The sequence below is a fragment of the Notamacropus eugenii genome, chromosome 2, assembly GCF_028372415.1.
Source record: "Notamacropus eugenii isolate mMacEug1 chromosome 2, mMacEug1.pri_v2, whole genome shotgun sequence".
Taxonomy (NCBI): Eukaryota; Metazoa; Chordata; class Mammalia; order Diprotodontia; family Macropodidae; genus Notamacropus; species Notamacropus eugenii.
The window spans coordinates 504,075,756-504,088,493 of NC_092873.1; the positions used below are offsets into that span (position 1 = coordinate 504,075,756).

The window sequence follows — 12,738 nt, forward strand, 5'->3', positions numbered from 1 at the left end:
ATTCGCTGCCTGGGTAACAGATTCCAAAAAGCAGGAAAAGTCATGCTTGTTGCTTTGGTCCTCTGTACTTCCAGCACTCTGCCCAAATCGATTCTAATTCTCCTCTTCCTAACCCTTTGGGGTCCATGGTTTATGTTGTAAGATTACAAAGGGAAGGGGCAAGGGGCAGTGCTTAGTCCTATGGAAGGAAGCTGTGGCCCTTCTCATCTCTGCGTCATCCTCCTCACTTTGCCTCTGCACATACTATGGCCTCGAAAAAGCCCACCTCCTTTCCTGAAAGCCTAGACCCCTCCATTCTTTCTTTTAAATACTGGATCAATTATTACTTTTCAAGAAGTCTTTCATAACCACTCCTATGCTCTCTGACAGCTTAAGAACTCAGTCTATATTTTATCTTATCACGTACTTAGCAACACATCTATTTATGTGTTTTAAGTCACTTCACGTATTTTTTTCTCCAAGTTATGTAAGCTTATCAAAGGCCAGGATCAGAATGAGAGTGTGTGTGTGTGTGTGTGTGTGTGTGTGTGTGTGTGTGTTTGGGGATGGGAGATGTGGAGAGTTATCCTTTCCCTACCATCTCCCTCAGTATGTGCTTGACAAATACAGAGCATAATTAAATATTTTCGATGCATGTTACACTTAAGTTTTTACATTAAAAAACACATTATCATGGACACATTCCAGATCCTCCAAGTTGTGAAAGCAGACAACAGCAATCCTGTACATCTCAAGGAATATTGCAATCACCAGTCAAAGACTCACAAGTTGCACTCGGAGATGTGAGGGGTAACGTATGATCAATCAGCATCTACAATCATCGTGAAAATCTCTCAATAGCTTCTCAGATAAAGCCAAACAAGCAGCGGCTCTGTTGTTTTATCACAGCAATCTGTCTAGCCGTCTCAGCTAACACCACCACTGAGAGGACAGAATCCTGCAGACGACCTCCTACGCCCATTTGTACCTATCAGCTTTGACAGCACACTTCATGGACACCTCCTGCCTCGCTTTATTGCCCTCCTTCACAATTTTTAATAGATGCTTATGGAAGTCTTGGTTCCTCAGAGCCAAAGTCCTCCGAATAGTTCCTGGCTACAAAGTCTCAACTCCGGGCTCACCAGTGTAGAGGTCGAGGTTGGTATGATGCTGCCAGTGTAGCTGCTCATGGGCTCCAAAAATGTGATACTTGGAATAAAAGGGCTCATTAGAATCTAGGACCCACTCACTGCCACGTTAAATAGGCTTTCCAAGACAGGTGTTGGGAGAATTTAGGGTAATGTTCTGTTTTTATCAGTACTGATGGAGTTGCAGTTAACTACCTTACATTTCCATAGAGGCCTTGAAAAATATCCCCACACAGAAAGCCTCAGAGACTCTTCCAATATTCCTGTCTCAAGCAGTCTCTTTCTCTCTCAACCTTCTGATTTCCCAGCTCCCTTAGTTGATGATTCCTGTGGACAGACGGTCTGTGGATTCTTAGCTGCAGCCTTCTTCCCAGGTAGACAGGGAGCTGTCAAGGGCAAAGGCTAGTTGTCTACTTCTCTGTACCCACCACAGACTCTGGCCTAACAGCACACACACAGCAAGAGCAGCATAAAGGCTGACTCCAGGAGGCAATGAAGATGAATGAATTTAAGTCTCTCTGTCCAAACTCTACACACTCCTATGTGAAAGGACATCAGTGGCCAGGCTTCACTTGTGCATGGCTTTATGTGGGCCGCTGCAGCTGTTTGTGTAGCCTCAGGGAACTGGGTTCCTTGAGATCTCATGCGTTTTTTATTTCTTCTTTTAAAAATGCTCTTGTATTATTGATATCTTATTTTCCACATCACATTTACTTCTAAATATACCCTCTCCCCTTCCTCGACACAGTGAGCTTTCCCTTGGAGCATAGATTAAAAAGAAAGAAAGAGGGAGAAAAAACCAATTAAGCCAAGTGGCTCAGAGGAAAGAACTCCCTAAAATTTGGCATCTAGAGGACCTGGATTGAAATTCCTGCCCTATCACCAGGGTTACTTTGGGCAATCCACTTCACTTCTTGGGTCTCAGTTTCCTCGTCTGTTAAGGGGGAGTGAGCTACTAAGTCTCAATTAATCCTATCCCCCCTTTACAGGCTAAGCCTACACCTTAACAGAGCTTTCCTTATTTTGAACAGGTGCTTTGAGGATTACACTTTTTCCTATTATTTGATACCAGTTGTCTCTGAGCGTCGGGCAGCGACTTGTGAAGCTTGGAGGACTGATCTGGAAGCTAATGACGACTACCAGAGGTGCTGTTCCCCTTGCCTCCCTCCCCCCCATGCCATCCAGGAGACCTGACTGCTCACCCCATTGAGATGAGACAGGCTGCACCAACTCTACTCCCTCTGTGAGACTGAGGGCCCCGGGGCCTCACCACCTGCCTGGCCTCTTTTCTTCCAGTCTCCTGGGCCCTGCCATCTAAGCTCCTGATGCAGCGTAAGGATCCTAAGCCTTGCCATTAGACTTGTGGGCCTTTGCACTGCCCTGCAGGGGGATTCTCTTTTCTACGCTGCCTTCTTGTAGAGCACGAGTGAGCCTCCTGGAGACAGAGGCTGTCTCACTTCTTCCATTTCACCCCAGGGCTTGGCATATAATAAAAATAATTAAAATAAAATGAATAATTCCTTCACTCTATAAGTCCTTATTAAAAGTAGTCTCCTCCTAACTGCCGCTTCTTTCTTCTTTTCCTTTGAGAATTACTCACACTTCTACATCATAAAGCAAACATCACCAACCATGGCAGACAAACTGAGCTGGATTTCTGATGCTGCCTAATGCTCCTCGGGCTCTATTTGCATTGATCTGGAGGGTTTTGGGGAGGCAACTGGATTAAGTAACTTGCCCAGGGTCACCTAAGTGCCACATTTGAACTCAGATCCTTCTGACTCCAGGGCCGGTGTTCTACCTACTGTACCATCTAGCTGCCCCCTTGCATTGATTTTAAAAATCTCATTCCTCGTAGCCACCCTTCTGAATCTTGTCTCTTTTTCCTCTGATACACACTTGTAAAAGAAGACTTAGCCTCTTCCTGCTTTTCTGGAAAGATGGAGGAGCTATCCAATGTGAGCTCCCCCGCCTCCTCCTCCCAGTATCATCACCTCATTCTTCACGGCTTCCTTCATTCCCTCCCTCTCATCCTCACTAAGATTCACTTCTCTTTATGGGCCCTTCATTTTGCCAGTTCTTAGACATTTCTTTCCTTCCTTCTACACTGGAGAGACTCTGGATCACATAAGCACATGGGACGGACCCTGGAGAGAGACAGCGTGAAGGAGGATGACTGAATCATGTTCTCAGCCTCCCTGCTCAGACGGTGCTTTTCTTTGTTTCTGTCCTGCTTTTTTTATATCATTTTATAAGGAGAATTAATTAAAAAGCATCACCTAGTAAGTTCCAGGCACTGTGTTAAGTGCTGGAAATACAAATACAAAGGTAAGATAATCCCATCCCTCAAGGAGCTAGAGATTTAATGGAGAAGACAAGCCAAGAGAAGAATGTTTGGTTTGAGAAGTCACAGGGAAGGGTGAGCCACTGGTCAGCTTAACGATATGCCCTTTCCAGAGCAATAACACTGATGTGATCAGTTCTCCGAGCAAGTAGTGAGAAAGTGAGGTAGGAAGATGGTTGAAGGCCTCCAGGAAGCAGAACCTTGGCATGGGGACTTCCAAGTGAAGCGTCTTAGCTCCAGAATGGGTTGGCTTCTGGAGATCTGGTTGGGAGGGTACAGTGGGAGCAGCATGGCTGGAAGACATCGAGGCTCAAGCAGCGTATACTTCACTGTGAAACCTGAAAAGCTGTCCATACTCGATGCAGTCACTTTCTCACTACCCGACCCCTTGTAACTGAGTTTCTAACCCTAGCCTGAAAGACCCCCAACTACCTCCTAAACACAAACTTCAAAGGCTGCTTAAAAGTCCTCATTCTGCACCTTTTGGGGCAGATTTGGACACTTTTGGTCACTCTCTCCTGTGGAATGCTCTCTTTTCCTTTGGTTGAGAGGCACCAGGCTCTGCCAGTTCTCTCTCCTTCCCATCCATTTCTCCTCCTATTTGCGAGTCCTCTAATGTGAGTTTTCCTAACCTATGATACCATTAGCATTCCAAAACATTTCTATCCAGATGACATCAATATATCTTTTTATCTAAAGCAGGAAGAGGCTAAAATTGTAATATACAGAACTGTGAACCGCTATTTTTCAAAGTGGTTTTTTTTTTAACATCTTGCTTGTTTCTTAAGGTATATGTAAAAAAAAACAAAACATAAAATAAACAGCAGTTAGAACTTAGACTCACTAGTTAGAATGGTTTTTTCCCCTCTTTCTGAATGGGGCAGATGCAGTACTCTGTCCTTGGGCACCAGGGAAAGTCTAGTAGAATATAAGTTCCTTGAGGACAAGTTTGCCTTTGAATCCCCAGCACTCAGCACAAAGGAGGCAGCTGATCAATACTGGAAGAAGTGAATTTGTTGAAAGGGAAGGAAAGGGATGACAAAATCCTGCAGTGGAAATACCAACTTTCAGAGGCAACTACTGAATGTCTTGTCACTGATTAGACCCTGATCTCTTCAGAAAGAACTTCCTTAACAGCCTGAACTCATTTTCCTCCCTCTTTCTGGAACTCACATGGATATTTCAAAGAGTTTCTTATTTTTATCTAATTGGAAGTTTCTGGAGACAGCAAACACAAAGACTCAGAAATACCTTTTTCCACATCATTCATTCTAACTGAAAAGCTTAGTAATCTTAGTAGCACCCACTGGAAATTGGAGTAGATTCTGAAGGATCAAGTCAGACAAATCCTCCAGCCTTGGATGGCATAGAAATCCAGGGCCTGTCTCTGAAAGGAAGGCAAAGAAGATAAGTGAGGGTGGATTTCTGTTAACTCAGTTTGGGATTTTCACCTGAGAGTGCTATTGAATACTGAAGAGGAGTTATGAGAAGTAGTTGGTACAGAGTGTTCTTGGTGTAATTTAAAGCTTTAAAGAGTAGAAAGCTTATAAAAATATAAGATGTCTTCACATCTTAACACACGCACACAAACACACACCCACCACCACTATCACCACCATACACCCCTTTATATAACAAATACTGGAAAGGTTTTAGTTCCTATCTAGCTATTTGACCCTGAGCAAATAATTTAACCAATCTGAGTATTAAGCTCACTTATCATAAAAATGAAAGACAAACTAGACAATGTCTAAGATGGCTCTAAAACTCTACGATATAAACCTCCAGGTAAGAGTTTCACATGCTCTTATGCCCTTCAGCCTCTCTTGCCCACTGGATGGCCTCCATTTAAAGAGGGTGCCAGGATAGTCATGTCCCCCTCCTCTCCAGGCTGCCCTTTGGGCTTTCCCTATGAAGCCCCCGTGCCAGGGACCTTTCCACGTCTTGCCTTCCCTATGAGAACAAGCTCCCTGAGGGCAAGGGCTGGTTCTACATTCCTGGTGCTTGGCCTAGTGCCTGGCACAGTGACAGCTAATAAGTGTTTGCTGACTGACTGATTTTCTATACAGTACCCGTATTACAGAAAAGAAAAAAGAGTATCTCATACAATGAAATTATACTGTTTACTGAGGGCATGAAGTGACTATTTCAGGTAATCAGAAATAGCAGCCATAGAATGCTTCCTTAACTAAAGATAAGAGATACGTGTAGAATTTTCTGAAACACTTGGATTGAGCATTCATTTTAAAACTAGACACACAACACTTTGTAGGTAAAAGGCACTGAACTTGGATTAAACCTTAAATGGATTCCTGTGTCATATGCTACAAAATTCTAATACAATTCAAGTAAACAGCTTTCTTTGGCTATTAAGCTTTTATAATAAAAGAAAGCTAGCAGTGACTACTTAGGATAATTTGTTAGGTTTAAAGAGAAATTTATTGCATTTCTGAAATATAGCATCAACACAAAAGAATTAGATGTTTCTAAATAGGTTCTTAAAAAAAAATCCATAAGTACAAAGAGAAACCACTATTTTTGGACCTTATTTCTGCCTCCAGAGGTAGTCTGTGGTCTATTGATACAGCCTGTGGGTAAGAATGTCAACTCTAATCTTGGATACCACTCCTGTAATCGAGGTAACACACTTGAGTTTTGTTAAGATCTAACAGGAAATAAAAGCATGACAAACTAGCAACATGGAACTCACCGACAGTTTTATAAATCAATGAATTCCATTCCGTTTGAATTAAGAGAGAAAAAAGGGGTCCAAGAATCACAGAGGCCAATATTTAAACAACTCTATTTGTAACTGCATGTAGAGAATGAAGCCTTATCTCATTCAGTTCTTTCTTAGTTCATAAGTCCCATCCAGTTAGTAGGAAATACAGAAGGCTTAAGGAAAGCCATTCCGTCTTATCTGGATGATTTTTTCTTTTCACCCTTTTTGGCAGCAATTATGTATACAACCCACAGATAAAAACATTTTACATTAACTGGTAGATGAGTTTTCAGCATATACAAATTTAAGAAGCTTCAGAAAACCTTTAACATTTTTATATTCTCAAATTCAATTCCTCAAATGTTTAGCCAGTACAAGTAAGAAAAGATTTCAGATAAAATAAATGCGATACTTACTGGTATAATTTCAAAAACGCCCTCCCCTGTAAGGTCAAAGGAAGGGTGTGTGGATGGGTTCCCATTTTGCAAAAGAGTAAACAAGCCTAGAGAGTAACTTGTCCAGGGTTCAAAGACTAGTTGAAGTCAATGCAGGAACCATAGCTTCAGTACAGGGCTTAATAAATTTCTGGTAGTAGTACCAACATTCGTAATTAGCAACTGATCTCCCCAACTCCATAAGAACAAAGAAGAAAAGGGGACTTACTCCAAACAATCATATAGAAGAAACTACAACATTAAATTCAGATGAAAATGAGAATAAACCTTTGGAGACACAGTCATGATAGCTTCTGTCCCCAAACACTATGATTTTAAAGTATATAAAATTAAATTTTATAAGTTCAACAATGATCAACAGTATGGTTTTACTTCTCCCAGGTGTGCACACTTCCTATATTTAATACTGTTATTTTATAAAATTTTCAAGTTCTTTAAAAAGCTTAGAATATACTACTTAAATTTTTTTTTGTAAATCATGGTAAAGTTTACAATTTTTGCTTCATTTTTGATTATTTAGAAAAGTGATGGCTATCTTCTCATATAGTGGGAATCTGAGACAGAAGGACTCTGTTTATAACATATCTTGTATTCTTTTCCATGGCCACTTCCCTAATTCTTACTTGAACTCGCAGGCAGAGTACTTGAGGGCCTCTATTATTATTTCTCCTTTTGGGGTTCTAGGACTAGACTTAAGAAATGACTAGAATTTCTAATACTGGCACTCATGAGCCTCCACCCAGTATGCTACTCAATTTTTATCAGCTAGGGTTAATTAATTTTTAGAAAGGATATTTACCAAGCATTGCTGTACCAAGGTACAGCAATGACAGTTGTTAGAGAAACATCCCCCCAACCCTGTACATACATACAAGCTCTGTGAGGAGAGTGGGCTTTTAACTTAGAAAGCACCTGGGACCCAAAGGTAAACTCTCAGCTCCTGATGGCTAGAAGTCTTTTTCTCCCTCCTTGGAGTTATCATAATGTTTCCTTTAGATGTAGATCTTTGCTGGGCTCCAAGGGTCAATGTCCTTCTAGAGTAATAAATTTGCCTTTCTTTGGTGTGTCTCTCAGCTCCTAAAGATTATCTAGTTGTCTGTCTGTCCATCCGTCCATCTGTCCACCCACCCATCTCCTCTCCCTTTAGCCTTTCTTTAGCCTGTTCTGCTCTAGTCACACTGATAACGGCTCCTATGAATACTGCCACAGCTGGACCAATAAGAAACTCTCTCTATTCTGACCTTTTAAACTTCACAAAGGCATCACTGGTCAATGAGGGACAGAAGGAGAAGGAGGGAGAGGGTGAGATGAAGAGAGAGAGGAAGAAGCAGGAAGAGAGCAGTCTTTTCTTCCTTTCTCCTCCCCTCACAGGTTAATCGTCTCCAGGACTCCTTCACTGATGAAGTCAATCACCACTGGACTGACTGATGCTGGAATTGTTATTCCAAACTAACCTGCTATGTGAACCACAGGCCCAGATGTCCCAAGATACATTCTGGGCAGAATTATCCAATGACTTAAAGCCCTCATGACCCTTTCAAATTGATTAAGAACTTATTCACTTCTAGTTTACTTTTGATTGATTGATTCCAAGATGTCTGGGTCTTCTGTGTTTGATGGAACCCTCGCCTTATACAAATAAAAATATTTTCACTTTTTTTTGGTAGCTCTTAAACAAATAAATGTGTGTGTGTGTAAATACTATTTTGATCTTTAGAGCACAGAAATTTTCCATTCTCATTGCTACCTGAATTTCCTCTTATGACAAAGAAAAACAATTAAGATACAAGACACAAAGACTGTGTCTAAAGATGTATTCATTCTTCTGCCCTAAGTAGGTTCCCCTCTCTCTGACATGAAGGAGGAGACATGTTTTCACTCTCTTTTCTAAGACCTTCATTTGTTTTTATTCTATTTTTTTTTTACTATTATTAAAGAAATTAAAAATGGAGGGAGTCTGGTTGGTTGTATAGCCCAGAAATTAATTAAAACTGATTTATGTTCTTATGAAGGAGGGAAATGGTACTTGACTGCTGCTGCAGCAAAAAAAGTTTTCTTTCAAATGCAAGGAAGTAATGTGAAAAGAATTTCCTTGGGGGCATTTAGAATTTCAGATTTGGTTAGGGGTGAGGTGAGGGGAACCATGAATTGGTAGGAAAACTTCCTTAATATTTTACATTTCTTTCAAATAAAGGCTATTTCCAGTTTATTTCCTCTCCAGGCCATCTTTCATATCGCTGACCGTGAAATCTTCTGATCACATCACATTTTATCAAAAGGAATTACTCTCTGCACCTCATTTTTGCTCCGCCCTCTTCGCACGCCACTCTCCTTCCCTATGCCCAAAAAGGACTTCACCCAGTTTCTTGATCCATAAAATAAGAGGGAGCAGGGTCCAGCTACTGGGCCATAGATTGAGAGGTAGAAGGAACTTGTGAAAGGCTTCTCTAGTCCAGATCTCTTTCTTAAAAACAAAACCAAACCAGATGAGGAAATGGAGACCCAGAGAAAGGAAAGGATGGGCCATGCTCACAAAATGCCCAACCAGTTCTTAAACTCCAGCCTTCTGACTCTGCCCAGTGTCCTTTATAGTCACCTCTCACTCTACAATCCTATAATCTCATCCGCTGAAGTCTCTACCTTTCTCCAAGGGCCAACTCAGGCACTAGCAGCATAATTCTAAAGCTAAGAATACCCTGGGGGCACAGGACACAGAATTACTTTCAGCAGTCTAGGGGAACTCCTGGTGTGGAGATTCCCTCTACAACTTGCCAGGCAACTTCTCTTTAAAATGGAGTTCTCAGACAATGTACTGGGGCTGGAGAGCAAGTGACGGGCCTATGGATTTGATTTTAGATCTTCCTGTCTCCAAGGCTGCCCTTCTATCCACTACTACCTAGTATCACTCGCGTCTAAGGGAATGGCATACATTAAAAAATGCAAGTCCATGTATTTCCATTTTAATGAAAAGACTATATAAATGTTTGGAAATTATTTAATTTTTGGTATTGGGATAAGAACTGGATCCATGATTACTGGAAAATGAAGCTCCCAGTAAGGAAATCTTCTGCCAGTTGTAGACTGGCATCTTCACTGCAGTTTAGACTCTTTAGACAGTTGCCTGAGAAGGTGAGTGATTTGTCCAGAGTCACAAAGCCAGGATGTGTCAGTGGCAAGTCAGGCTGGTTTCCCTTGGCTTCTCTCTACCACCAGTTCATACTGCCTCTCTGAACTCTTCATCTATGTAGGGTATAATGGGGTTATGTTAGAATGGAGATGTCAGCCTATACCTAGAATAAAGGGTAGCAAATCATCTTCTAAAATTTTTTCCCCAGCAATAACATTGGTATGTTGAGAAATCTAACAAATAACCTGACATTTTGTGCCAAGTTTTGGCCAAGAATTTTAATTCTGATCCAACTCTCCACAGGGGTGATCAAAGCATCACAGTGACCCCTAAGGTGTGTAGCATCTTTGTGAATAGGCCACACATGCACAAAGTGAGTGGCTGTGGTCAGTCCGACATGCACAGCATGGCCCTATCTCCAGGAAGATGAACTTGCAAGTTTGCCTCAACGTTTCCTTCAGCATTTGGAGAAGTGCAGATAAAACACAGAGGCCACTAACAGGTCACACTGAGAAGGAGGGCACTTACATTTCAAGACATTTCAACACACTTTCCAAGCTGAAGTTCAAAGGCTCTCGCCAATTCTAGTGCTAAGTGCAAATATAAAACCAGAGATTAGAAGAGACTGTTATGTTTTTCCATTGTGAAATGAATCCTCAGAACTCACACATTCCCTTCAAATGATGCATTTTTTCCCCCTAAGAAGTAGTTAGTAATAGTTCACTGATGCAGGAAGTAGTGATTTTAGTCATAAATCCATGGGAAACAATACTTTAGGTTGGGGGGCAGAGTTTTGGGACTTGACATTTTTAATATTTTAATTAGTGAAAAACCTGAAATTGATAAACATATTAACATTGTATCAGAAAAATCAATCAATAAGAATTTATTAAGTTCCTACTATGTACTATGAGGTATAAAACAGCTTTTTAAAAATCTTCAGTAAAGGACACTTTGGATTTAAGAGAATAATCTTCTACTGTTAGAGGATTTGAAATATTTTTGAAAAGTTATTAATAAATAACGCACAGTTACGCTGTTGACACAAGGTTCTAGGTTTAGCCAAACATAACAGAAATAATTTCTTGGGAGTAAGTTTTTATTCTAAACGGTTATTTCAGGGTAAAAAAAAAAAAGGAGGTAGAACTGTTCCTTTATCAAAATTATATCTCTATGAGGATGCTCTGCTTGACAGCAAACAATGAGAATTTCCCTTATTTAAGTACACATGGAATTCTTCCAACTCTGAACCTCACTATTTCACAGTGACACAGACAGAGGTGACTGAGATCCTAAAGGCTGTGTCAGTGGAGAATGAGGGCTAGAGGGCACCCCCATGGGAGAAAGGCTTTGAGGATGGGCTTTGTGCTGTATTGCATGTCTGGGGCTAGAGGACAACTTGGCCCAGTTAGAGAGCCTCAACTCCAGAGTGGGTCACAGGGGTATGAGTTTTTTGGATATTGCAATACTCAGAGACCATCTTCAAAGTTGTAAATGGGCTATATGCTGTTGGTGGATGAGGCAGACACACTGACGAAACTAGAAATCCTTCTTCTCCTTGGCTTTCCCTCTCCCTCCCTCCTCTAGTAATCAAATTGACAGAACCACTGCTTCTGGAAAGGGCATGTCAACCAACTGCCCTATTGGTCCACTCATCACCTCTGTGTGACCCAAACATTCTTAGTTCTTATATGTGTTGTTAGCTCCTTGAGGGGATGTTTTACTTTTGTATTTGTAAGGCCGGTGCTTAGAATATTTTAAGTATTTGATGAATTACTTTTCATTTATTCATTGAAGTATGAAAATAAAGAGTTCTTCCAATATTCACTTCTTTTAATTTCAGCAATCAACTTAATGAAATATATATTAAGTGCCTACTGTATGCAAGGCCCTGTGCAGGGGAGTAAAAAGAAAAAGGGCAGCACCTACCCTCAGGGGATTAAATTAACAGGGCACGTGCCATCTCCTCTTGCTTGCAGGTTTACTTTTCTAAACAGTGTTTTCTTCATTATGACTGCCCCCTCTTACTAAGGTCTGATCCCAGCTCCTCCTCCATGGTGTTGCCCTACCCTGGTTCTGTGACAGTTCAGAACTTTTGTCAAGGCTTCACCTTGTCCTCCCATGGCCAGCTCCTGCTGCTCTCTGCACAATCAACACATTACCCACTGCTTTCCTGTCTTTCAGGAGCCATCACGCTGTCTGGCTTACTAACTTATATGTTTTCATGGCTGTGTGCAAGGTATCCTGAAAAGGTTTGCACAAGCTGCATGACCACTCACCTGAATGTTTTATGATCATACCTCATGCCTGGATCTTCACAACTATAAATACTCATCTAACGAGCAGGCTTATATGTCTTTTGTAATTAATGCTGCCTTACAGATTCCAATGGCTATCAAAAAAGAGAATAAGTTGCTTCAAAGTAATGAATTTTCCCATTACTGGAGTTCTACAGAATGTAAGAGAAGAGAAGATTAAGTTCCAGGCTCTTCCACTATATTCCCACTGTTACTGTTTGTTGATGTCAAAGTAGCCTTCAAATAATAGGAGAGGAATCAACAATGTTCTCATTTAGTTGTGGCCAATAGATAAAAACAGGCCCTTATTTTTTGGCAGGGGGAGCCTGGGTATTCCTATTTTGCTCGGGTTCAGGGTAGAGCTGCCTCATAGGGGCTGGATGCCACTGCTGACTGGCATGCTCCTTGAATGCCTTGGGCTGATTGGCCTCCTGAGGGAGCACAATGTCCCTTACACTGCCCCGCTCCAATACTGAGGGGGCCCCAGTGGTACTGCTCAGAACTCCTCAGATCAAGCTATCCAACAAGCTTTAGGTGCCCCAGGAGGTGGCATGGCAGGAGTGTGCCAGAACACCTAACTTGGAAACTGGTTCTAAGAAGTGCCACACAGATGGCTACAGGTTTTGTTATTTTTTAAATAAAAGATCCTGGGCCCTCAAATCTCGT

General features: G+C 41.4%; 1 protein-coding gene across 13 annotated transcripts in view; it reads right to left on the reverse strand.

Annotated features, from left to right (window-relative positions):
* EVI5 (ecotropic viral integration site 5) overlaps positions 1 to 12,738 on the reverse strand; it is a 237,682-nt gene that overhangs the window by 37,518 nt on the left and 187,426 nt on the right. The window contains exon 21 of one of the 13 annotated variants that reach the window (XR_011975758.1): positions 2,733 to 12,167. The exons of the other annotated variants lie outside the window; for them this stretch is intronic. The gene's annotated coding sequence lies outside the window, so the exon portion shown is untranslated. Of the gene's footprint in view, positions 1 to 2,732; positions 12,168 to 12,738 lie in introns of those variants that run through there. 13 annotated transcript variants of the gene reach the window in all.